General features: G+C 63.5%; 8 non-coding genes across 8 annotated transcripts; all 8 read right to left on the bottom strand.

The window, feature by feature from the left end:
* Positions 1-516: 516 nt before the first annotated feature.
* Positions 517-635, bottom strand: LOC142871104 (5S ribosomal RNA). The gene has a single exon (XR_012919410.1). It is a non-coding gene; the product is annotated as a 5S ribosomal RNA (ribosomal RNA).
* Positions 636-4135: 3500 nt separating this feature from the next.
* LOC142871092 (5S ribosomal RNA) lies at positions 4136-4254 on the bottom strand. The gene has a single exon (XR_012919409.1). It is a non-coding gene; the product is annotated as a 5S ribosomal RNA (ribosomal RNA).
* Positions 4255-7761: 3507 nt separating this feature from the next.
* On the bottom strand, positions 7762-7880 carry LOC142871081 (5S ribosomal RNA). The gene has a single exon (XR_012919408.1). It is a non-coding gene; the product is annotated as a 5S ribosomal RNA (ribosomal RNA).
* A 3508-nt stretch (positions 7881-11388) lies between these two features.
* LOC142871069 (5S ribosomal RNA) lies at positions 11389-11507 on the bottom strand. Its single transcript, XR_012919407.1, has one exon. It is a non-coding gene; the product is annotated as a 5S ribosomal RNA (ribosomal RNA).
* A 3508-nt stretch (positions 11508-15015) lies between these two features.
* LOC142871058 (5S ribosomal RNA) lies at positions 15016-15134 on the bottom strand. Its single transcript, XR_012919404.1, has one exon. It is a non-coding gene; the product is annotated as a 5S ribosomal RNA (ribosomal RNA).
* Positions 15135-18642: 3508 nt separating this feature from the next.
* On the bottom strand, positions 18643-18761 carry LOC142871047 (5S ribosomal RNA). Its single transcript, XR_012919393.1, has one exon. It is a non-coding gene; the product is annotated as a 5S ribosomal RNA (ribosomal RNA).
* A 3506-nt stretch (positions 18762-22267) lies between these two features.
* LOC142871036 (5S ribosomal RNA) lies at positions 22268-22386 on the bottom strand. The gene has a single exon (XR_012919382.1). It is a non-coding gene; the product is annotated as a 5S ribosomal RNA (ribosomal RNA).
* Positions 22387-25891: 3505 nt separating this feature from the next.
* On the bottom strand, positions 25892-26010 carry LOC142871343 (5S ribosomal RNA). Its single transcript, XR_012919586.1, has one exon. It is a non-coding gene; the product is annotated as a 5S ribosomal RNA (ribosomal RNA).

The following is a 26010-nucleotide window of genomic DNA, read 5'->3' as shown; positions in this document are numbered from 1 at the left end:
GAAAAGAGAGAGAAAAGAAAATGCAATCATAGAGATAAGAGACACTTTTTAAACATAATGAATCCGAAGAGAAAAGTAAAAGGAGGCCTGTGGGGCAGGTCTGGGTGTGACTCCGGATCCCCCAACATCAGGTGCCACCACCAAAGATTCCTACGTGTAGCCCATAGAACCCCAAAAGCAACGGGACGAGTTCTGGTCACATACTCCCTCAAAATGACATCCTGGCCTTCTTCTGGAACTCCCTCCCCTCTCAGACTCTCAAGGTTTCCTCCAGCGTGTCGGTTCCCACGGAGCAGACCTTTGGTCTGAGACCTGACAGTCCAGAAGCCACGCATGCTGCCGCGTGACGGCGGTGTCGCGGCTTGGGACAAGAGGAGGCCCCACGGTGCGGGCTGGGGCGCCAGGCACCGCGGCGGGCGCTGAGGGTGGGGGTGACCCCCGCCCCGGGCCGCCGCCTCGCTCCCAGAGAGGGGACAGAACAAGAGGCAAAACAAAAAAAAAAAAAAAAAAAGAAGAAGCCTACGGCACCCGGTATTCCCAGGCGGTCTCCCATCCAAGTACTAACCAGGCCCGACCCTGCTTAGCTTCCGAGACCAGACGAGATCGGGCGCGTTCAGGGTGGTGTGGCCCTAGACGGCGGAGGGCGCCCCTGCCCCGCTCAAGAAGCCGAGCCTCTCTGCGCTTTCCCGCCGCCTCCTCCCGCCCCAGGCCCCGCGCCGGCGCTGACCCGCACCGGGCGGGCCTGTTGAGTTCACCGGCCGGGTCCGGCGGGCTCCGAGGGACGGGGGTGACAGGCGGGGTGGGGCGGGGCGGGCAGGGAGCGGCGGGCCGGGGTGGGGGGCTGTCTCTCTATACACACACACACACACACACACACACTCACACTCACACTCACTCACTCACACTCACACAAGATGCGCCTCCACGGCTGGACTCGCCAAGGTGGAGACCTTCCAGCCCCCTTCCTCTCCTCGCCTGGCCCACCCCCAGCTCGTGGCCGCCCCCGCCGCCGCCGCCGATTGCGCACGCGCGGGTCGCCCGCCCTTTGACCCCAGGCAGGGGCCGCCCTCCCCGACAACCCCTTTCAGCTGCGCCCCCCACCCTGTGGGTGGGCTGCCGCCTATTCCCCCGGGCCCGGGCTGGGGCACAGCGCATGGGGGAGGGGAGCGAGTGTATGGGGCGTCTCTCTCTCTCTCTAGGGATGTGTCCCATGGGTGGGGTGGCGTGGTTAGTGGGGCGCTGAAGAAATCAGTCCCCTCCATCTCCTACCTCTGGAAAACGCCCAAGCCCTTGGAGAACTGCCGGCAACGCGACCGTGGGGGCCGGGACCCTCCTCTGTGTCCTCCTGTGGCCCAGTCCAAGGGGCCTGGGCCTGGCCGGGGCTGCATTGGACCCCGACCCCCCTGGCGTGTGGACTCGCTAAAAATCGGCGATTAGATATTGGATTCCAGCTTCATTGAGGTCATTTCACTAATGAGTGCACCGGAAAGAGTTTCCTAATCCATCTGTGAGGGTGGCAACTGAAAGAGAATTTTAAAGCTGACAGAATAGGCGAGGAAAGGCATAGGAGATTTCCACACCCAGTAAGGAAGCCTTTCCCGAAATGGAAGAAAGAAACGAGCAAACAGAGACACCGGTAGCCCGCCAGGATCAGAGTCTGCCCCCGAGAGAAAGTACCCTGACCAGGTTCACCCGTGGGTGGGTGGCGAGCTAGCGGCATTCAGAAGAGCGAGGCCCGCAGTCTGTGCAGAAGACACCTGCACTCGGGTGTGTGTGGCGGCACGATTCCCCAGCAGCTCCAGATGTTAAGCCAAGGAGAAGCCAGGGAGTTCCCAACGCCCCAGGTGTCCTCAGCCCACGACTGGCTGCTGGGGGAATGCGAAGCCCGGCTCCTTGTCTCAGAGCGGGACAACCAGGAGGTGTGACGTACACCCCGGGGTTCCCAGGAGGATCAGGCTGAAGCTGGGACTTGGCCTGAAAGTGTCCCCTCGCACGGCCACCCCCTTCCCCTTCCTGCTCCTCTACTCCTGGTGCCCCTCCATCCAGGGGCCAGACCTTAAAGAGTCACCCGCAAGAGAATCCTGGTCCCAAAGGAGCCTTCTGGGGGACCCGTGCTGAGAGAGGTTGTGGGCATGGCCCGCTGGGGCTCTGCCCGACCCAGGGCTGAGAGATGCAACCTCCCAGCTCTGGGTCCCTGCAGGGGAAGCGTTGGCAAGCACAGGGCCAGTCCTCCAAAGGCCCAGGTGCAGGGAGCCCAGGCCAAGCAGCCTGTGGAAGAAGCCACCCCGGGAACACGACTGCAGGCCACGGCCCTTCCCACCTCCTCCTCCTCCTCCTGCTCCTCCACCCCCCCCGACCTCCCACCCCCACCCCCGACATGGCGCAGGGCTCAGAGACACCTCAGACACTTGCTACCCAAAGTGCAAAGGGCATCAGTTGCTCCTCCAAACCCCCCCCCCCCGCCCAGCAGACCGCGTTGTCCAGCCAGCCCCGGGCCTCCCTGAGGTGCCCAGCACAAAAGTGCAGACAACCACCGGACCCTCAATCTCAGTTTTCGGATGTTTTTGCCACTCTAAGGACCCGCAGGCCAGCTGGGCCATCTGGCAGGACAGAGAGCCCCGGAATCCGACGTGGAGAGCTGGGTGTACGTCCCCACGAGGAGGCGGTCCCCACCTCCGCGGCTCTCCCCTTGCGGGGGGGGAAAAGCAGCCACGGGGCCTCAGAGAAGACACCAGGCTGGGCGCCCGCCCCACAGTGGGGGCACGTCCCCCGCAGGCCACTTAGCGACGGCCGCCGGCCGGCGGACGGTTGGGTGGCGCGAGACGCTGCGGCCGCCCTGCTACCGGGTTCCTGGGAGGGCGTCCTGGAACCAGCGTCCACACCAAGCCCTTGGAAGGCCCAGGCGACGGAGGAGCCCCGTCAGGCAGGGGCCGAGGACGGTGACGGCCCGGGCGGGGAGGAGCGTGTCAGGCAGGGGCAGAGGACGGTGACAGGTGACAGGCCGGGCGGGAAGGAGTCAGTCAGGCAGGGGCCGAGGAGGAGACGGGGCTGGGTAAGGGTTAGGGTTAGAGTCAGGGCACAAGTCACAATCGCAAAGACCTGGAAGCGACCCGAGTGCCCATCGACCCACGAGTGCGTAAATGAAATGTGGCGCGTGGACACCACGGAGTGCTATTCAGCTAGGAGGAGCAGCGGTGAGAGGGCACCTCTCGTGGTTCTCCTGGCCAGAGCTGGAACCCGTTCCAGTAAGCCAGGTAGCCCAAGAATGGACACACGAGCACCACGTGCTCGCGCTCACCAGCAAATGGGTACGAACCGACGGACACCCAAGTGGACACAGAGGAATCACCTTCATCGGGTGGGTGTCGGGCGGGTGGGGGGAGGGGATGGGCATACACCTCCATTAGGAATGGGGTGGGTGCGCACCGACTGGGGGATGGGCGCACTTGAGGCTCTGACCCGAGGGGGGAGGCTGGGAGAGGGCAACGTACCCGACCTTAACATTGGTACCCCCACAATACGCTGGAACAACATCAGAGGTTAATGAATAAGAACACAGGGGGGAGGGGGGCACGGGCAACACATGTCACCTTAATACTTGGACTCCCATCATCTGCTTGAAAAGAGAGAGAAAAGAAAATGCAATCATAGAGATAAGAGACACTTTTTAAACATAATGAATCCGAAGAGAAAAGTAAAAGGAGGCCTGTGGGGCAGGTCTGGGTGTGACTCCGGATCCCCCAACATCAGGTGCCACCACCAAAGATTCCTACGTGTAGCCCATAGAACCCCAAAAGCAACGGGACGAGTTCTGGTCACATACTCCCTCAAAATGACATCCTGGCCTTCTTCTGGAACTCCCTCCCCTCTCAGACTCTCAAGGTTTCCTCCAGCGTGTCGGTTCCCACGGAGCAGACCTTTGGTCTGAGACCTGACAGTCCAGAAGCCACGCATGCTGCCGCGTGACGGCGGTGTCGCGGCTTGGGACAAGAGGAGGCCCCACGGTGCGGGCTGGGGCGCCAGGCACCGCGGCGGGCGCTGAGGGTGGGGGTGACCCCCGCCCCGGGCCGCCGCCTCGCTCCCAGAGAGGGGACAGAACAAGAGGCAAAACAAAAAAAAAAAAAAAAAAAAAAGAAGCCTACGGCACCCGGTATTCCCAGGCGGTCTCCCATCCAAGTACTAACCAGGCCCGACCCTGCTTAGCTTCCGAGACCAGACGAGATCGGGCGCGTTCAGGGTGGTGTGGCCCTAGACGGCGGAGGGCGCCCCTGCCCCGCTCAAGAAGCCGAGCCTCTCTGCGCTTTCCCGCCGCCTCCTCCCGCCCCAGGCCCCGCGCCGGCGCTGACCCGCACCGGGCGGGCCTGTTGAGTTCACCGGCCGGGTCCGGCGGGCTCCGAGGGACGGGGGTGACAGGCGGGGTGGGGCGGGGCGGGCAGGGAGCGGCGGGCCGGGGTGGGGGGCTGTCTCTCTATACACACACACACACACACACACACACTCACACTCACACTCACTCACTCACACTCACACAAGATGCGCCTCCACGGCTGGACTCGCCAAGGTGGAGACCTTCCAGCCCCCTTCCTCTCCTCGCCTGGCCCACCCCCAGCTCGTGGCCGCCCCCGCCGCCGCCGCCGATTGCGCACGCGCGGGTCGCCCGCCCTTTGACCCCAGGCAGGGGCCGCCCTCCCCGACAACCCCTTTCAGCTGCGCCCCCCACCCTGTGGGTGGGCTGCCGCCTATTCCCCCGGGCCCGGGCTGGGGCACAGCGCATGGGGGAGGGGAGCGAGTGTATGGGGCGTCTCTCTCTCTCTCTAGGGATGTGTCCCATGGGTGGGGTGGCGTGGTTAGTGGGGCGCTGAAGAAATCAGTCCCCTCCATCTCCTACCTCTGGAAAACGCCCAAGCCCTTGGAGAACTGCCGGCAACGCGACCGTGGGGGCCGGGACCCTCCTCTGTGTCCTCCTGTGGCCCAGTCCAAGGGGCCTGGGCCTGGCCGGGGCTGCATTGGACCCCGACCCCCCTGGCGTGTGGACTCGCTAAAAATCGGCGATTAGATATTGGATTCCAGCTTCATTGAGGTCATTTCACTAATGAGTGCACCGGAAAGAGTTTCCTAATCCATCTGTGAGGGTGGCAACTGAAAGAGAATTTTAAAGCTGACAGAATAGGCGAGGAAAGGCATAGGAGATTTCCACACCCAGTAAGGAAGCCTTTCCCGAAATGGAAGAAAGAAACGAGCAAACAGAGACACCGGTAGCCCGCCAGGATCAGAGTCTGCCCCCGAGAGAAAGTACCCTGACCAGGTTCACCCGTGGGTGGGTGGCGAGCTAGCGGCATTCAGAAGAGCGAGGCCCGCAGTCTGTGCAGAAGACACCTGCACTCGGGTGTGTGTGGCGGCGCGATTCCCAAGCAGCTCCAGATGTTAAGCCAAGGAGAAGCCAGGGAGTTCCCAACGCCCCAGGTGTCCTCAGCCCACGACTGGCTGCTGGGGGAATGCGAAGCCCGGCTCCTTGTCTCAGAGCGGGACAACCAGGAGGTGTGACGTACACCCCGGGGTTCCCAGGAGGATCAGGCTGAAGCTGGGACTTGGCCTGAAAGTGTCCCCTCGCACGGCCACCCCCTTCCCCTTCCTGCTCCTCTACTCCTGGTGCCCCTCCATCCAGGGGCCAGACCTTAAAGAGTCACCCGCAAGAGAATCCTGGTCCCAAAGGAGCCTTCTGGGGGACCCGTGCTGAGAGAGGTTGTGGGCATGGCCCGCTGGGGCTCTGCCCGACCCAGGGCTGAGAGATGCAACCTCCCAGCTCTGGGTCCCTGCAGGGGAAGCGTTGGCAAGCACAGGGCCAGTCCTCCAAAGGCCCAGGTGCAGGGAGCCCAGGCCAAGCAGCCTGTGGAAGAAGCCACCCCGGGAACACGACTGCAGGCCACGGCCCTTCCCACCTCCTCCTCCTCCTCCTCCTCCTGCTCCTCCACCCCCCCCGACCTCCCACCCCCACCCCCGACATGGCGCAGGGCTCAGAGACACCTCAGACACTTGCTACCCAAAGTGCAAAGGGCATCAGTTGCTCCTCCAAACCCCCCCCCCCGCCCAGCAGACCGCGTTGTCCAGCCAGCCCCCGGGCCTCCCTGAGGTGCCCAGCACAAAAGTGCAGACAACCACCGGACCCTCAATCTCAGTTTTCGGATGTTTTTGCCACTCTAAGGACCCGCAGGCCAGCTGGGCCATCTGGCAGGACAGAGAGCCCCGGAATCCGACGTGGAGAGCTGGGTGTACGTCCCCACGAGGAGGCGGTCCCCACCTCCGCGGCTCTCCCCTTGCGGGGGGGGGAAAAGCAGCCACGGGGCCTCAGAGAAGACACCAGGCTGGGCGCCCGCCCCACAGTGGGGGCACGTCCCCCGCAGGCCACTTAGCGACGGCCGCCGGCCGGCGGACGGTTGGGTGGCGCGAGACGCTGCGGCCGCCCTGCTACCGGGTTCCTGGGAGGGCGTCCTGGAACCAGCGTCCACACCAAGCCCTTGGAAGGCCCAGGCGACGGAGGAGCCCCGTCAGGCAGGGGCCGAGGACGGTGACGGCCCGGGCGGGGAGGAGCGTGTCAGGCAGGGGCAGAGGACGGTGACAGGTGACAGGCCGGGCGGGAAGGAGTCAGTCAGGCAGGGGCCGAGGAGGAGACGGGGCTGGGTAAGGGTTAGGGTTAGAGTCAGGGCACAAGTCACAATCGCAAAGACCTGGAAGCGACCCGAGTGCCCATCGACCCACGAGTGCGTAAATGAAATGTGGCGCGTGGACACCACGGAGTGCTATTCAGCTAGGAGGAGCAGCGGTGAGAGGGCACCTCTCGTGGTTCTCCTGGCCAGAGCTGGAACCCGTTCCAGTAAGCCAGGTAGCCCAAGAATGGACACACGAGCACCACGTGCTCGCGCTCACCAGCAAATGGGTACGAACCGACGGACACCCAAGTGGACACAGAGGAATCACCTTCATCGGGTGGGTGTCGGGCGGGTGGGGGGAGGGGATGGGCATACACCTCCATTAGGAATGGGGTGGGTGCGCACCGACTGGGGGATGGGCGCACTTGAGGCTCTGACCCGAGGGGGGAGGCTGGGAGAGGGCAACGTACCCGACCTTAACATTGGTACCCCCACAATACGCTGGAACAACATCAGAGGTTAATGAATAAGAACACAGGGGGGAGGGGGGCACGGGCAACACATGTCACCTTAATACTTGGACTCCCATCATCTGCTTGAAAAGAGAGAGAAAAGAAAATGCAATCATAGAGATAAGAGACACTTTTTAAACATAATGAATCCGAAGAGAAAAGTAAAAGGAGGCCTGTGGGGCAGGTCTGGGTGTGACTCCGGATCCCCCAACATCAGGTGCCACCACCAAAGATTCCTACGTGTAGCCCATAGAACCCCAAAAGCAACGGGACGAGTTCTGGTCACATACTCCCTCAAAATGACATCCTGGCCTTCTTCTGGAACTCCCTCCCCTCTCAGACTCTCAAGGTTTCCTCCAGCGTGTCGGTTCCCACGGAGCAGACCTTTGGTCTGAGACCTGACAGTCCAGAAGCCACGCATGCTGCCGCGTGACGGCGGTGTCGCGGCTTGGGACAAGAGGAGGCCCCACGGTGCGGGCTGGGGCGCCAGGCACCGCGGCGGGCGCTGAGGGTGGGGGTGACCCCCGCCCCGGGCCGCCGCCTCGCTCCCAGAGAGGGGACAGAACAAGAGGCAAAACAAAAAAAAAAAAAAAAAAAAAAGAAGCCTACGGCACCCGGTATTCCCAGGCGGTCTCCCATCCAAGTACTAACCAGGCCCGACCCTGCTTAGCTTCCGAGACCAGACGAGATCGGGCGCGTTCAGGGTGGTGTGGCCCTAGACGGCGGAGGGCGCCCCTGCCCCGCTCAAGAAGCCGAGCCTCTCTGCGCTTTCCCGCCGCCTCCTCCCGCCCCAGGCCCCGCGCCGGCGCTGACCCGCACCGGGCGGGCCTGTTGAGTTCACCGGCCGGGTCCGGCGGGCTCCGAGGGACGGGGGTGACAGGCGGGGTGGGGCGGGGCGGGCAGGGAGCGGCGGGCCGGGGTGGGGGGCTGTCTCTCTATACACACACACACACACACACACACACTCACACTCACACTCACTCACTCACACTCACACAAGATGCGCCTCCACGGCTGGACTCGCCAAGGTGGAGACCTTCCAGCCCCCTTCCTCTCCTCGCCTGGCCCACCCCCAGCTCGTGGCCGCCGCCGCCGCCGCCGCCGCCGATTGGGCACGCGCGGGTCGCCCGCCCTTTGACCCCAGGCAGGGGCCGCCCTCCCCGACAACCCCTTTCAGCTGCGCCCCCCACCCTGTGGGTGGGCTGCCGCCTATTCCCCCGGGCCCGGGCTGGGGCACAGCGCATGGGGGAGGGGAGCGAGTGTATGGGGCGTCTCTCTCTCTCTCTAGGGATGTGTCCCATGGGTGGGGTGGCGTGGTTAGTGGGGCGCTGAAGAAATCAGTCCCCTCCATCTCCTACCTCTGGAAAACGCCCAAGCCCTTGGAGAACTGCCGGCAACGCGACCGTGGGGGCCGGGACCCTCCTCTGTGTCCTCCTGTGGCCCAGTCCAAGGGGCCTGGGCCTGGCCGGGGCTGCATTGGACCCCGACCCCCCTGGCGTGTGGACTCGCTAAAAATCGGCGATTAGATATTGGATTCCAGCTTCATTGAGGTCATTTCACTAATGAGTGCACCGGAAAGAGTTTCCTAATCCATCTGTGAGGGTGGCAACTGAAAGAGAATTTTAAAGCTGACAGAATAGGCGAGGAAAGGCATAGGAGATTTCCACACCCAGTAAGGAAGCCTTTCCCGAAATGGAAGAAAGAAACGAGCAAACAGAGACACCGGTAGCCCGCCAGGATCAGAGTCTGCCCCCGAGAGAAAGTACCCTGACCAGGTTCACCCGTGGGTGGGTGGCGAGCTAGCGGCATTCAGAAGAGCGAGGCCCGCAGTCTGTGCAGAAGACACCTGCACTCGGGTGTGTGTGGCGGCGCGATTCCCCAGCAGCTCCAGATGTTAAGCCAAGGAGAAGCCAGGGAGTTCCCAACGCCCCAGGTGTCCTCAGCCCACGACTGGCTGCTGGGGGAATGCGAAGCCCGGCTCCTTGTCTCAGAGCGGGACAACCAGGAGGTGTGACGTACACCCCGGGGTTCCCAGGAGGATCAGGCTGAAGCTGGGACTTGGCCTGAAAGTGTCCCCTCGCACGGCCACCCCCTTCCCCTTCCTGCTCCTCTACTCCTGGTGCCCCTCCATCCAGGGGCCAGACCTTAAAGAGTCACCCGCAAGAGAATCCTGGTCCCAAAGGAGCCTTCTGGGGGACCCGTGCTGAGAGAGGTTGTGGGCATGGCCCGCTGGGGCTCTGCCCGACCCAGGGCTGAGAGATGCAACCTCCCAGCTCTGGGTCCCTGCAGGGGAAGCGTTGGCAAGCACAGGGCCAGTCCTCCAAAGGCCCAGGTGCAGGGAGCCCAGGCCAAGCAGCCTGTGGAAGAAGCCACCCCGGGAACACGACTGCAGGCCACGGCCCTTCCCACCTCCTCCTCCTCCTCCTCCTCCTGCTCCTCCACCCCCCCCGACCTCCCACCCCCACCCCCGACATGGCGCAGGGCTCAGAGACACCTCAGACACTTGCTACCCAAAGTGCAAAGGGCATCAGTTGCTCCTCCAAACCCCCCCCCCCCGCCCAGCAGACCGCGTTGTCCAGCCAGCCCCGGGCCTCCCTGAGGTGCCCAGCACAAAAGTGCAGACAACCACCGGACCCTCAATCTCAGTTTTCGGATGTTTTTGCCACTCTAAGGACCCGCAGGCCAGCTGGGCCATCTGGCAGGACAGAGAGCCCCGGAATCCGACGTGGAGAGCTGGGTGTACGTCCCCACGAGGAGGCGGTCCCCACCTCCGCGGCTCTCCCCTTGCGGGGGGGGAAAAGCAGCCACGGGGCCTCAGAGAAGACACCAGGCTGGGCGCCCGCCCCACAGTGGGGCACGTCCCCCGCAGGCCACTTAGCGACGGCCGCCGGCCGGCGGACGGTTGGGTGGCGCGAGACGCTGCGGCCGCCCTGCTACCGGGTTCCTGGGAGGGCGTCCTGGAACCAGCGTCCACACCAAGCCCTTGGAAGGCCCAGGCGACGGAGGAGCCCCGTCAGGCAGGGGCCGAGGACGGTGACGGCCCGGGTGGGGAGGAGCGTGTCAGGCAGGGGCAGAGGACGGTGACAGGTGACAGGCCGGGCGGGAAGGAGTCAGTCAGGCAGGGGCCGAGGAGGAGACGGGGCTGGGTAAGGGTTAGGGTTAGAGTCAGGGCACAAGTCACAATCGCAAAGACCTGGAAGCGACCCGAGTGCCCATCGACCCACGAGTGCGTAAATGAAATGTGGCGCGTGGACACCACGGAGTGCTATTCAGCTAGGAGGAGCAGCGGTGAGAGGGCACCTCTCGTGGTTCTCCTGGCCAGAGCTGGAACCCGTTCCAGTAAGCCAGGTAGCCCAAGAATGGACACACGAGCACCACGTGCTCGCGCTCACCAGCAAATGGGTACGAACCGACGGACACCCAAGTGGACACAGAGGAATCACCTTCATCGGGTGGGTGTCGGGCGGGTGGGGGGAGGGGATGGGCATACACCTCCATTAGGAATGGGGTGGGTGCGCACCGACTGGGGGATGGGCGCACTTGAGGCTCTGACCCGAGGGGGGAGGCTGGGAGAGGGCAACGTACCCGACCTTAACATTGGTACCCCCACAATACGCTGGAACAACATCAGAGGTTAATGAATAAGAACACAGGGGGGAGGGGGGCACGGGCAACACATGTCACCTTAATACTTGGACTCCCATCATCTGCTTGAAAAGAGAGAGAAAAGAAAATGCAATCATAGAGATAAGAGACACTTTTTAAACATAATGAATCCGAAGAGAAAAGTAAAAGGAGGCCTGTGGGGCAGGTCTGGGTGTGACTCCGGATCCCCCAACATCAGGTGCCACCACCAAAGATTCCTACGTGTAGCCCATAGAACCCCAAAAGCAACGGGACGAGTTCTGGTCACATACTCCCTCAAAATGACATCCTGGCCTTCTTCTGGAACTCCCTCCCCTCTCAGACTCTCAAGGTTTCCTCCAGCGTGTCGGTTCCCACGGAGCAGACCTTTGGTCTGAGACCTGACAGTCCAGAAGCCACGCATGCTGCCGCGTGACGGCGGTGTCGCGGCTTGGGACAAGAGGAGGCCCCACGGTGCGGGCTGGGGCGCCAGGCACCGCGGCGGGCGCTGAGGGTGGGGGTGACCCCCGCCCCGGGCCGCCGCCTCGCTCCCAGAGAGGGGACAGAACAAGAGGCAAAACAAAAAAAAAAAAAAAAAAAAAAGAAGCCTACGGCACCCGGTATTCCCAGGCGGTCTCCCATCCAAGTACTAACCAGGCCCGACCCTGCTTAGCTTCCGAGACCAGACGAGATCGGGCGCGTTCAGGGTGGTGTGGCCCTAGACGGCGGAGGGCGCCCCTGCCCCGCTCAAGAAGCCGAGCCTCTCTGCGCTTTCCCGCCGCCTCCTCCCGCCCCAGGCCCCGCGCCGGCGCTGACCCGCACCGGGCGGGCCTGTTGAGTTCACCGGCCGGGTCCGGCGGGCTCCGAGGGACGGGGGTGACAGGCGGGGTGGGGCGGGGCGGGCAGGGAGCGGCGGGCCGGGGTGGGGGGCTGTCTCTCTATACACACACACACACACACACACACACTCACACTCACACTCACTCACTCACACTCACACAAGATGCGCCTCCACGGCTGGACTCGCCAAGGTGGAGACCTTCCAGCCCCCTTCCTCTCCTCGCCTGGCCCACCCCCAGCTCGTGGCCGCCGCCGCCGCCGCCGCCGCCGATTGGGCACGCGCGGGTCGCCCGCCCTTTGACCCCAGGCAGGGGCCGCCCTCCCCGACAACCCCTTTCAGCTGCGCCCCCCACCCTGTGGGTGGGCTGCCGCCTATTCCCCCGGGCCCGGGCTGGGGCACAGCGCATGGGGGAGGGGAGCGAGTGTATGGGGCGTCTCTCTCTCTCTCTAGGGATGTGTCCCATGGGTGGGGTGGCGTGGTTAGTGGGGCGCTGAAGAAATCAGTCCCCTCCATCTCCTACCTCTGGAAAACGCCCAAGCCCTTGGAGAACTGCCGGCAACGCGACCGTGGGGGCCGGGACCCTCCTCTGTGTCCTCCTGTGGCCCAGTCCAAGGGGCCTGGGCCTGGCCGGGGCTGCATTGGACCCCGACCCCCCTGGCGTGTGGACTCGCTAAAAATCGGCGATTAGATATTGGATTCCAGCTTCATTGAGGTCATTTCACTAATGAGTGCACCGGAAAGAGTTTCCTAATCCATCTGTGAGGGTGGCAACTGAAAGAGAATTTTAAAGCTGACAGAATAGGCGAGGAAAGGCATAGGAGATTTCCACACCCAGTAAGGAAGCCTTTCCCGAAATGGAAGAAAGAAACGAGCAAACAGAGACACCGGTAGCCCGCCAGGATCAGAGTCTGCCCCCGAGAGAAAGTACCCTGACCAGGTTCACCCGTGGGTGGGTGGCGAGCTAGCGGCATTCAGAAGAGCGAGGCCCGCAGTCTGTGCAGAAGACACCTGCACTCGGGTGTGTGTGGCGGCACGATTCCCCAGCAGCTCCAGATGTTAAGCCAAGGAGAAGCCAGGGAGTTCCCAACGCCCCAGGTGTCCTCAGCCCACGACTGGCTGCTGGGGGAATGCGAAGCCCGGCTCCTTGTCTCAGAGCGGGACAACCAGGAGGTGTGACGTACACCCCGGGGTTCCCAGGAGGATCAGGCTGAAGCTGGGACTTGGCCTGAAAGTGTCCCCTCGCACGGCCACCCCCTTCCCCTTCCTGCTCCTCTACTCCTGGTGCCCCTCCATCCAGGGGCCAGACCTTAAAGAGTCACCCGCAAGAGAATCCTGGTCCCAAAGGAGCCTTCTGGGGGACCCGTGCTGAGAGAGGTTGTGGGCATGGCCCGCTGGGGCTCTGCCCGACCCAGGGCTGAGAGATGCAACCTCCCAGCTCTGGGTCCCTGCAGGGGAAGCGTTGGCAAGCACAGGGCCAGTCCTCCAAAGGCCCAGGTGCAGGGAGCCCAGGCCAAGCAGCCTGTGGAAGAAGCCACCCCGGGAACACGACTGCAGGCCACGGCCCTTCCCACCTCCTCCTCCTCCTCCTCCTCCTGCTCCTCCACCCCCCCCGACCTCCCACCCCCACCCCCGACATGGCGCAGGGCTCAGAGACACCTCAGACACTTGCTACCCAAAGTGCAAAGGGCATCAGTTGCTCCTCCAAACCCCCCCCCCCCGCCCAGCAGACCGCGTTGTCCAGCCAGCCCCGGGCCTCCCTGAGGTGCCCAGCACAAAAGTGCAGACAACCACCGGACCCTCAATCTCAGTTTTCGGATGTTTTTGCCACTCTAAGGACCCGCAGGCCAGCTGGGCCATCTGGCAGGACAGAGAGCCCCGGAATCCGACGTGGAGAGCTGGGTGTACGTCCCCACGAGGAGGCGGTCCCCACCTCCGCGGCTCTCCCCTTGCGGGGGGGGAAAAGCAGCCACGGGGCCTCAGAGAAGACACCAGGCTGGGCGCCCGCCCCACAGTGGGGCACGTCCCCCGCAGGCCACTTAGCGACGGCCGCCGGCCGGCGGACGGTTGGGTGGCGCGAGACGCTGCGGCCGCCCTGCTACCGGGTTCCTGGGAGGGCGTCCTGGAACCAGCGTCCACACCAAGCCCTTGGAAGGCCCAGGCGACGGAGGAGCCCCGTCAGGCAGGGGCCGAGGACGGTGACGGCCCGGGCGGGGAGGAGCGTGTCAGGCAGGGGCAGAGGACGGTGACAGGTGACAGGCCGGGCGGGAAGGAGTCAGTCAGGCAGGGGCCGAGGAGGAGACGGGGCTGGGTAAGGGTTAGGGTTAGAGTCAGGGCACAAGTCACAATCGCAAAGACCTGGAAGCGACCCGAGTGCCCATCGACCCACGAGTGCGTAAATGAAATGTGGCGCGTGGACACCACGGAGTGCTATTCAGCTAGGAGGAGCAGCGGTGAGAGGGCACCTCTCGTGGTTCTCCTGGCCAGAGCTGGAACCCGTTCCAGTAAGCCAGGTAGCCCAAGAATGGACACACGAGCACCACGTGCTCGCGCTCACCAGCAAATGGGTACGAACCGACGGACACCCAAGTGGACACAGAGGAATCACCTTCATCGGGTGGGTGTCGGGCGGGTGGGGGGAGGGGATGGGCATACACCTCCATTAGGAATGGGGTGGGTGCGCACCGACTGGGGGATGGGCGCACTTGAGGCTCTGACCCGAGGGGGGAGGCTGGGAGAGGGCAACGTACCCGACCTTAACATTGGTACCCCCACAATACGCTGGAACAACATCAGAGGTTAATGAATAAGAACACAGGGGGGAGGGGGGCACGGGCAACACATGTCACCTTAATACTTGGACTCCCATCATCTGCTTGAAAAGAGAGAGAAAAGAAAATGCAATCATAGAGATAAGAGACACTTTTTAAACATAATGAATCCGAAGAGAAAAGTAAAAGGAGGCCTGTGGGGCAGGTCTGGGTGTGACTCCGGATCCCCCAACATCAGGTGCCACCACCAAAGATTCCTACGTGTAGCCCATAGAACCCCAAAAGCAACGGGACGAGTTCTGGTCACATACTCCCTCAAAATGACATCCTGGCCTTCTTCTGGAACTCCCTCCCCTCTCAGACTCTCAAGGTTTCCTCCAGCGTGTCGGTTCCCACGGAGCAGACCTTTGGTCTGAGACCTGACAGTCCAGAAGCCACGCATGCTGCCGCGTGACGGCGGTGTCGCGGCTTGGGACAAGAGGAGGCCCCACGGTGCGGGCTGGGGCGCCAGGCACCGCGGCGGGCGCTGAGGGTGGGGGTGACCCCCGCCCCGGGCCGCCGCCTCGCTCCCAGAGAGGGGACAGAACAAGAGGCAAAACAAAAAAAAAAAAAAAAAAAAAAGAAGCCTACGGCACCCGGTATTCCCAGGCGGTCTCCCATCCAAGTACTAACCAGGCCCGACCCTGCTTAGCTTCCGAGACCAGACGAGATCGGGCGCGTTCAGGGTGGTGTGGCCCTAGACGGCGGAGGGCGCCCCTGCCCCGCTCAAGAAGCCGAGCCTCTCTGCGCTTTCCCGCCGCCTCCTCCCGCCCCAGGCCCCGCGCCGGCGCTGACCCGCACCGGGCGGGCCTGTTGAGTTCACCGGCCGGGTCCGGCGGGCTCCGAGGGACGGGGGTGACAGGCGGGGTGGGGCGGGGCGGGCAGGGAGCGGCGGGCCGGGGTGGGGGGCTGTCTCTCTATACACACACACACACACACACACACACTCACACTCACACTCACTCACTCACACTCACACAAGATGCGCCTCCACGGCTGGACTCGCCAAGGTGGAGACCTTCCAGCCCCCTTCCTCTCCTCGCCTGGCCCACCCCCAGCTCGTGGCCGCCGCCGCCGCCGCCGCCGATTGGGCACGCGCGGGTCGCCCGCCCTTTGACCCCAGGCAGGGGCCGCCCTCCCCGACAACCCCTTTCAGCTGCGCCCCCCACCCTGTGGGTGGGCTGCCGCCTATTCCCCCGGGCCCGGGCTGGGGCACAGCGCATGGGGGAGGGGAGCGAGTGTATGGGGCGTCTCTCTCTCTCTCTAGGGATGTGTCCCATGGGTGGGGTGGCGTGGTTAGTGGGGCGCTGAAGAAATCAGTCCCCTCCATCTCCTACCTCTGGAAAACGCCCAAGCCCTTGGAGAACTGCCGGCAACGCGACCGTGGGGGCCGGGACCCTCCTCTGTGTCCTCCTGTGGCCCAGTCCAAGGGGCCTGGGCCTGGCCGGGGCTGCATTGGACCCCGACCCCCCTGGCGTGTGGACTCGCTAAAAATCGGCGATTAGATATTGGATTCCAGCTTCATTGAGGTCATTTCACTAATGAGTGCACCGGAAAGAGTTTCCTAATCCATCTGTGAGGGTGGCAACTGAAAGAGAATTTTAAAGCTGACAGAATAGGCGAGGAAAGGCATAGGAGATTTCCACACCCAGTAAGGAAGCCTTTCCCGAAATGGAAGAAAGAAACGAGCAAACAGAGACACCGGTAGCCCGCCAGGATCAGAGTCTGCCCCCGAGAGAAAGTACCCTGACCAGGTTCACCCGTGGGTGGGTGGCGAGCTAGCGGCATTCAGAAGAGCGAGGCCCGCAGTCTGTGCAGAAGACACCTGCACTCGGGTGTGTGTGGCGGCACGATTCCCCAGCAGCTCCAGATGTTAAGCCAAGGAGAAGCCAGGGAGTTCCCAACGCCCCAGGTGTCCTCAGCCCACGACTGGCTGCTGGGGGAATGCGAAGCCCGGCTCCTTGTCTCAGAGCGGGACAACCAGGAGGTGTGACGTACACCCCGGGGTTCCCAGGAGGATCAGGCTGAAGCTGGGACTTGGCCTGAAAGTGTCCCCTCGCACGGCCACCCCCTTCCCCTTCCTGCTCCTCTACTCCTGGTGCCCCTCCATCCAGGGGCCAGACCTTAAAGAGTCACCCGCAAGAGAATCCTGGTCCCAAAGGAGCCTTCTGGGGGACCCGTGCTGAGAGAGGTTGTGGGCATGGCCCGCTGGGGCTCTGCCCGACCCAGGGCTGAGAGATGCAACCTCCCAGCTCTGGGTCCCTGCAGGGGAAGCGTTGGCAAGCACAGGGCCAGTCCTCCAAAGGCCCAGGTGCAGGGAGCCCAGGCCAAGCAGCCTGTGGAAGAAGCCACCCCGGGAACACGACTGCAGGCCACGGCCCTTCCCACCTCCTCCTCCTCCTCCTCCTCCTGCTCCTCCACCCCCCCCCCGACCTCCCACCCCCACCCCCGACATGGCGCAGGGCTCAGAGACACCTCAGACACTTGCTACCCAAAGTGCAAAGGGCATCAGTTGCTCCTCCAAACCCCCGCCCCCCGCCCAGCAGACCGCGTTGTCCAGCCAGCCCCGGGCCTCCCTGAGGTGCCCAGCACAAAAGTGCAGACAACCACCGGACCCTCAATCTCAGTTTTCGGATGTTTTTGCCACTCTAAGGACCCGCAGGCCAGCTGGGCCATCTGGCAGGACAGAGAGCCCCGGAATCCGACGTGGAGAGCTGGGTGTACGTCCCCACGAGGAGGCGGTCCCCACCTCCGCGGCTCTCCCCTTGCGGGGGGGGAAAAGCAGCCACGGGGCCTCAGAGAAGACACCAGGCTGGGCGCCCGCCCCACAGTGGGGGCACGTCCCCCGCAGGCCACTTAGCGACGGCCGCCGGCCGGCGGACGGTTGGGTGGCGCGAGACGCTGCGGCCGCCCTGCTACCGGGTTCCTGGGAGGGCGTCCTGGAACCAGCGTCCACACCAAGCCCTTGGAAGGCCCAGGCGACGGAGGAGCCCCGTCAGGCAGGGGCCGAGGACGGTGACGGCCCGGGCGGGGAGGAGCGTGTCAGGCAGGGGCAGAGGACGGTGACAGGTGACAGGCCGGGCGGGAAGGAGTCAGTCAGGCAGGGGCCGAGGAGGAGACGGGGCTGGGTAAGGGTTAGGGTTAGAGTCAGGGCACAAGTCACAATCGCAAAGACCTGGAAGCGACCCGAGTGCCCATCGACCCACGAGTGCGTAAATGAAATGTGGCGCGTGGACACCACGGAGTGCTATTCAGCTAGGAGGAGCAGCGGTGAGAGGGCACCTCTCGTGGTTCTCCTGGCCAGAGCTGGAACCCGTTCCAGTAAGCCAGGTAGCCCAAGAATGGACACACGAGCACCACGTGCTCGCGCTCACCAGCAAATGGGTACGAACCGACGGACACCCAAGTGGACACAGAGGAATCACCTTCATCGGGTGGGTGTCGGGCGGGTGGGGGGAGGGGATGGGCATACACCTCCATTAGGAATGGGGTGGGTGCGCACCGACTGGGGGATGGGCGCACTTGAGGCTCTGACCCGAGGGGGGAGGCTGGGAGAGGGCAACGTACCCGACCTTAACATTGGTACCCCCACAATACGCTGGAACAACATCAGAGGTTAATGAATAAGAACACAGGGGGGAGGGGGGCACGGGCAACACATGTCACCTTAATACTTGGACTCCCATCATCTGCTTGAAAAGAGAGAGAAAAGAAAATGCAATCATAGAGATAAGAGACACTTTTTAAACATAATGAATCCGAAGAGAAAAGTAAAAGGAGGCCTGTGGGGCAGGGCTGGGTGTGACTCCGGATCCCCCAACATCAGGTGCCACCACCAAAGATTCCTACGTGTAGCCCATAGAACCCCAAAAGCAACGGGACGAGTTCTGGTCACATACTCCCTCAAAATGACATCCTGGCCTTCTTCTGGAACTCCCTCCCCTCTCAGACTCTCAAGGTTTCCTCCAGCGTGTCGGTTCCCACGGAGCAGACCTTTGGTCTGAGACCTGACAGTCCAGAAGCCACGCATGCTGCCGCGTGACGGCGGTGTCGCGGCTTGGGACAAGAGGAGGCCCCACGGTGCGGGCTGGGGCGCCAGGCACCGCGGCGGGCGCTGAGGGTGGGGGTGACCCCCGCCCCGGGCCGCCGCCTCGCTCCCAGAGAGGGGACAGAACAAGAGGCAAAACAAAAAAAAAAAAAAAAAAAAAAGAAGCCTACGGCACCCGGTATTCCCAGGCGGTCTCCCATCCAAGTACTAACCAGGCCCGACCCTGCTTAGCTTCCGAGACCAGACGAGATCGGGCGCGTTCAGGGTGGTGTGGCCCTAGACGGCGGAGGGCGCCCCTGCCCCGCTCAAGAAGCCGAGCCTCTCTGCGCTTTCCCGCCGCCTCCTCCCGCCCCAGGCCCCGCGCCGGCGCTGACCCGCACCGGGCGGGCCTGTTGAGTTCACCGGCCGGGTCCGGCGGGCTCCGAGGGACGGGGGTGACAGGCGGGGTGGGGCGGGGCGGGCAGGGAGCGGCGGGCCGGGGTGGGGGGCTGTCTCTCTATACACACACACACACACACACACACACTCACACTCACACTCACTCACTCACACTCACACAAGATGCGCCTCCACGGCTGGACTCGCCAAGGTGGAGACCTTCCAGCCCCCTTCCTCTCCTCGCCTGGCCCACCCCCAGCTCGTGGCCGCCGCCGCCGCCGCCGCCGATTGGGCACGCGCGGGTCGCCCGCCCTTTGACCCCAGGCAGGGGCCGCCCTCCCCGACAACCCCTTTCAGCTGCGCCCCCCACCCTGTGGGTGGGCTGCCGCCTATTCCCCCGGGCCCGGGCTGGGGCACAGCGCATGGGGGAGGGGAGCGAGTGTATGGGGCGTCTCTCTCTCTCTCTAGGGATGTGTCCCATGGGTGGGGTGGCGTGGTTAGTGGGGCGCTGAAGAAATCAGTCCCCTCCATCTCCTACCTCTGGAAAACGCCCAAGCCCTTGGAGAACTGCCGGCAACGCGACCGTGGGGGCCGGGACCCTCCTCTGTGTCCTCCTGTGGCCCAGTCCAAGGGGCCTGGGCCTGGCCGGGGCTGCATTGGACCCCGACCCCCCTGGCGTGTGGACTCGCTAAAAATCGGCGATTAGATATTGGATTCCAGCTTCATTGAGGTCATTTCACTAATGAGTGCACCGGAAAGAGTTTCCTAATCCATCTGTGAGGGTGGCAACTGAAAGAGAATTTTAAAGCTGACAGAATAGGCGAGGAAAGGCATAGGAGATTTCCACACCCAGTAAGGAAGCCTTTCCCGAAATGGAAGAAAGAAACGAGCAAACAGAGACACCGGTAGCCCGCCAGGATCAGAGTCTGCCCCCGAGAGAAAGTACCCTGACCAGGTTCACCCGTGGGTGGGTGGCGAGCTAGCGGCATTCAGAAGAGCGAGGCCCGCAGTCTGTGCAGAAGACACCTGCACTCGGGTGTGTGTGGCGGCACGATTCCCCAGCAGCTCCAGATGTTAAGCCAAGGAGAAGCCAGGGAGTTCCCAACGCCCCAGGTGTCCTCAGCCCACGACTGGCTGCTGGGGGAATGCGAAGCCCGGCTCCTTGTCTCAGAGCGGGACAACCAGGAGGTGTGACGTACACCCCGGGGTTCCCAGGAGGATCAGGCTGAAGCTGGGACTTGGCCTGAAAGTGTCCCCTCGCACGGCCACCCCCTTCCCCTTCCTGCTCCTCTACTCCTGGTGCCCCTCCATCCAGGGGCCAGACCTTAAAGAGTCACCCGCAAGAGAATCCTGGTCCCAAAGGAGCCTTCTGGGGGACCCGTGCTGAGAGAGGTTGTGGGCATGGCCCGCTGGGGCTCTGCCCGACCCAGGGCTGAGAGATGCAACCTCCCAGCTCTGGGTCCCTGCAGGGGAAGCGTTGGCAAGCACAGGGCCAGTCCTCCAAAGGCCCAGGTGCAGGGAGCCCAGGCCAAGCAGCCTGTGGAAGAAGCCACCCCGGGAACACGACTGCAGGCCACGGCCCTTCCCACCTCCTCCTCCTCCTCCTCCTCCTGCTCCTCCACCCCCCCCCGACCTCCCACCCCCACCCCCGACATGGCGCAGGGCTCAGAGACACCTCAGACACTTGCTACCCAAAGTGCAAAGGGCATCAGTTGCTCCTCCAAACCCCCGCCCCCCGCCCAGCAGACCGCGTTGTCCAGCCAGCCCCGGGCCTCCCTGAGGTGCCCAGCACAAAAGTGCAGACAACCACCGGACCCTCAATCTCAGTTTTCGGATGTTTTTGCCACTCTAAGGACCCGCAGGCCAGCTGGGCCATCTGGCAGGACAGAGAGCCCCGGAATCCGACGTGGAGAGCTGGGTGTACGTCCCCACGAGGAGGCGGTCCCCACCTCCGCGGCTCTCCCCTTGCGGGGGGGGAAAAGCAGCCACGGGGCCTCAGAGAAGACACCAGGCTGGGCGCCCGCCCCACAGTGGGGGCACGTCCCCCGCAGGCCACTTAGCGACGGCCGCCGGCCGGCGGACGGTTGGGTGGCGCGAGACGCTGCGGCCGCCCTGCTACCGGGTTCCTGGGAGGGCGTCCTGGAACCAGCGTCCACACCAAGCCCTTGGAAGGCCCAGGCGACGGAGGAGCCCCGTCAGGCAGGGGCCGAGGACGGTGACGGCCCGGGCGGGGAGGAGCGTGTCAGGCAGGGGCAGAGGACGGTGACAGGTGACAGGCCGGGCGGGAAGGAGTCAGTCAGGCAGGGGCCGAGGAGGAGACGGGGCTGGGTAAGGGTTAGGGTTAGAGTCAGGGCACAAGTCACAATCGCAAAGACCTGGAAGCGACCCGAGTGCCCATCGACCCACGAGTGCGTAAATGAAATGTGGCGCGTGGACACCACGGAGTGCTATTCAGCTAGGAGGAGCAGCGGTGAGAGGGCACCTCTCGTGGTTCTCCTGGCCAGAGCTGGAACCCGTTCCAGTAAGCCAGGTAGCCCAAGAATGGACACACGAGCACCACGTGCTCGCGCTCACCAGCAAATGGGTACGAACCGACGGACACCCAAGTGGACACAGAGGAATCACCTTCATCGGGTGGGTGTCGGGCGGGTGGGGGGAGGGGATGGGCATACACCTCCATTAGGAATGGGGTGGGTGCGCACCGACTGGGGGATGGGCGCACTTGAGGCTCTGACCCGAGGGGGGAGGCTGGGAGAGGGCAACGTACCCGACCTTAACATTGGTACCCCCACAATACGCTGGAACAACATCAGAGGTTAATGAATAAGAACACAGGGGGGAGGGGGGCACGGGCAACACATGTCACCTTAATACTTGGACTCCCATCATCTGCTTGAAAAGAGAGAGAAAAGAAAATGCAATCATAGAGATAAGAGACACTTTTTAAACATAATGAATCCGAAGAGAAAAGTAAAAGGAGGCCTGTGGGGCAGGTCTGGGTGTGACTCCGGATCCCCCAACATCAGGTGCCACCACCAAAGATTCCTACGTGTAGCCCATAGAACCCCAAAAGCAACGGGACGAGTTCTGGTCACATACTCCCTCAAAATGACATCCTGGCCTTCTTCTGGAACTCCCTCCCCTCTCAGACTCTCAAGGTTTCCTCCAGCGTGTCGGTTCCCACGGAGCAGACCTTTGGTCTGAGACCTGACAGTCCAGAAGCCACGCATGCTGCCGCGTGACGGCGGTGTCGCGGCTTGGGACAAGAGGAGGCCCCACGGTGCGGGCTGGGGCGCCAGGCACCGCGGCGGGCGCTGAGGGTGGGGGTGACCCCCGCCCCGGGCCGCCGCCTCGCTCCCAGAGAGGGGACAGAACAAGAGGCAAAACAAAAAAAAAAAAAAAAAAAAAGAAGCCTACGGCACCCGGTATTCCCAGGCGGTCTCCCATCCAAGTACTAACCAGGCCCGACCCTGCTTAGCTTCCGAGACCAGACGAGATCGGGCGCGTTCAGGGTGGTGTGGCCCTAGACGGCGGAGGGCGCCCCTGCCCCGCTCAAGAAGCCGAGCCTCTCTGCGCTTTCCCGCCGCCTCCTCCCGCCCCAGGCCCCGCGCCGGCGCTGACCCGCACCGGGCGGGCCTGTTGAGTTCACCGGCCGGGTCCGGCGGGCTCCGAGGGACGGGGGTGACAGGCGGGGTGGGGCGGGGCGGGCAGGGAGCGGCGGGCCGGGGTGGGGGGCTGTCTCTCTATACACACACACACACACACACACACACTCACACTCACACTCACTCACTCACACTCACACAAGATGCGCCTCCACGGCTGGACTCGCCAAGGTGGAGACCTTCCAGCCCCCTTCCTCTCCTCGCCTGGCCCACCCCCAGCTCGTGGCCGCCGCCGCCGCCGCCGCCGATTGGGCACGCGCGGGTCGCCCGCCCTTTGACCCCAGGCAGGGGCCGCCCTCCCCGACAACCCCTTTCAGCTGCGCCCCCCACCCTGTGGGTGGGCTGCCGCCTATTCCCCCGGGCCCGGGCTGGGGCACAGCGCATGGGGGAGGGGAGCGAGTGTATGGGGCGTCTCTCTCTCTCTCTAGGGATGTGTCCCATGGGTGGGGTGGCGTGGTTAGTGGGGCGCTGAAGAAATCAGTCCCCTCCATCTCCTACCTCTGGAAAACGCCCAAGCCCTTGGAGAACTGCCGGCAACGCGACCGTGGGGGCCGGGACCCTCCTCTGTGTCCTCCTGTGGCCCAGTCCAAGGGGCCTGGGCCTGGCCGGGGCTGCATTGGACCCCGACCCCCCTGGCGTGTGGACTCGCTAAAAATCGGCGATTAGATATTGGATTCCAGCTTCATTGAGGTCATTTCACTAATGAGTGCACCGGAAAGAGTTTCCTAATCCATCTGTGAGGGTGGCAACTGAAAGAGAATTTTAAAGCTGACAGAATAGGCGAGGAAAGGCATAGGAGATTTCCACACCCAGTAAGGAAGCCTTTCCCGAAATGGAAGAAAGAAACGAGCAAACAGAGACACCGGTAGCCCGCCAGGATCAGAGTCTGCCCCCGAGAGAAAGTACCCTGACCAGGTTCACCCGTGGGTGGGTGGCGAGCTAGCGGCATTCAGAAGAGCGAGGCCCGCAGTCTGTGCAGAAGACACCTGCACTCGGGTGTGTGTGGCGGCACGATTCCCCAGCAGCTCCAGATGTTAAGCCAAGGAGAAGCCAGGGAGTTCCCAACGCCCCAGGTGTCCTCAGCCCACGACTGGCTGCTGGGGGAATGCGAAGCCCGGCTCCTTGTCTCAGAGCGGGACAACCAGGAGGTGTGACGTACACCCCGGGGTTCCCAGGAGGATCAGGCTGAAGCTGGGACTTGGCCTGAAAGTGTCCCCTCGCACGGCCACCCCCTTCCCCTTCCTGCTCCTCTACTCCTGGTGCCCCTCCATCCAGGGGCCAGACCTTAAAGAGTCACCCGCAAGAGAATCCTGGTCCCAAAGGAGCCTTCTGGGGGACCCGTGCTGAGAGAGGTTGTGGGCATGGCCCGCTGGGGCTCTGCCCGACCCAGGGCTGAGAGATGCAACCTCCCAGCTCTGGGTCCCTGCAGGGGAAGCGTTGGCAAGCACAGGGCCAGTCCTCCAAAGGCCCAGGTGCAGGGAGCCCAGGCCAAGCAGCCTGTGGAAGAAGCCACCCCGGGAACACGACTGCAGGCCACGGCCCTTCCCACCTCCTCCTCCTCCTCCTCCTCCTGCTCCTCCACCCCCCCCGACCTCCCACCCCCACCCCCGACATGGCGCAGGGCTCAGAGACACCTCAGACACTTGCTACCCAAAGTGCAAAGGGCATCAGTTGCTCCTCCAAACCCCCCCCCCCCGCCCAGCAGACCGCGTTGTCCAGCCAGCCCCGGGCCTCCCTGAGGTGCCCAGCACAAAAGTGCAGACAACCACCGGACCCTCAATCTCAGTTTTCGGATGTTTTTGCCACTCTAAGGACCCGCAGGCCAGCTGGGCCATCTGGCAGGACAGAGAGCCCCGGAATCCGACGTGGAGAGCTGGGTGTACGTCCCCACGAGGAGGCGGTCCCCACCTCCGCGGCTCTCCCCTTGCGGGGGGGGAAAAGCAGCCACGGGGCCTCAGAGAAGACACCAGGCTGGGCGCCCGCCCCACAGTGGGGCACGTCCCCCGCAGGCCACTTAGCGACGGCCGCCGGCCGGCGGACGGTTGGGTGGCGCGAGACGCTGCGGCCGCCCTGCTACCGGGTTCCTGGGAGGGCGTCCTGGAACCAGCGTCCACACCAAGCCCTTGGAAGGCCCAGGCGACGGAGGAGCCCCGTCAGGCAGGGGCCGAGGACGGTGACGGCCCGGGCGGGGAGGAGCGTGTCAGGCAGGGGCAGAGGACGGTGACAGGTGACAGGCCGGGCGGGAAGGAGTCAGTCAGGCAGGGGCCGAGGAGGAGACGGGGCTGGGTAAGGGTTAGGGTTAGAGTCAGGGCACAAGTCACAATCGCAAAGACCTGGAAGCGACCCGAGTGCCCATCGACCCACGAGTGCGTAAATGAAATGTGGCGCGTGGACACCACGGAGTGCTATTCAGCTAGGAGGAGCAGCGGTGAGAGGGCACCTCTCGTGGTTCTCCTGGCCAGAGCTGGAACCCGTTCCAGTAAGCCAGGTAGCCCAAGAATGGACACACGAGCACCACGTGCTCGCGCTCACCAGCAAATGGGTACGAACCGACGGACACCCAAGTGGACACAGAGGAATCACCTTCATCGGGTGGGTGTCGGGCGGGTGGGGGGAGGGGATGGGCATACACCTCCATTAGGAATGGGGTGGGTGCGCACCGACTGGGGGATGGGCGCACTTGAGGCTCTGACCCGAGGGGGGAGGCTGGGAGAGGGCAACGTACCCGACCTTAACATTGGTACCCCCACAATACGCTGGAACAACATCAGAGGTTAATGAATAAGAACACAGGGGGGAGGGGGGCACGGGCAACACATGTCACCTTAATACTTGGACTCCCATCATCTGCTTGAAAAGAGAGAGAAAAGAAAATGCAATCATAGAGATAAGAGACACTTTTTAAACATAATGAATCCGAAGAGAAAAGTAAAAGGAGGCCTGTGGGGCAGGGCTGGGTGTGACTCCGGATCCCCCAACATCAGGTGCCACCACCAAAGATTCCTACGTGTAGCCCATAGAACCCCAAAAGCAACGGGACGAGTTCTGGTCACATACTCCCTCAAAATGACATCCTGGCCTTCTTCTGGAACTCCCTCCCCTCTCAGACTCTCAAGGTTTCCTCCAGCGTGTCGGTTCCCACGGAGCAGACCTTTGGTCTGAGACCTGACAGTCCAGAAGCCACGCATGCTGCCGCGTGACGGCGGTGTCGCGGCTTGGGACAAGAGGAGGCCCCACGGTGCGGGCTGGGGCGCCAGGCACCGCGGCGGGCGCTGAGGGTGGGGGTGACCCCCGCCCCGGGCCGCCGCCTCGCTCCCAGAGAGGGGACAGAACAAGAGGCAAAACAAAAAAAAAAAAAAAAAAAAAAGAAGCCTACGGCACCCGGTATTCCCAGGCGGTCTCCCATCCAAGTACTAACCAGGCCCGACCCTGCTTAGCTTCCGAGACCAGACGAGATCGGGCGCGTTCAGGGTGGTGTGGCCCTAGAC

The sequence above is a fragment of the Microcebus murinus genome, chromosome 5, assembly GCF_040939455.1.
Source record: "Microcebus murinus isolate Inina chromosome 5, M.murinus_Inina_mat1.0, whole genome shotgun sequence".
NCBI lineage: Eukaryota > Metazoa > Chordata > Mammalia > Primates > Cheirogaleidae > Microcebus > Microcebus murinus.
Note: the sequence above shows the minus strand (reverse complement) of the source record. Positions and strands in the feature narration are given on the sequence as shown.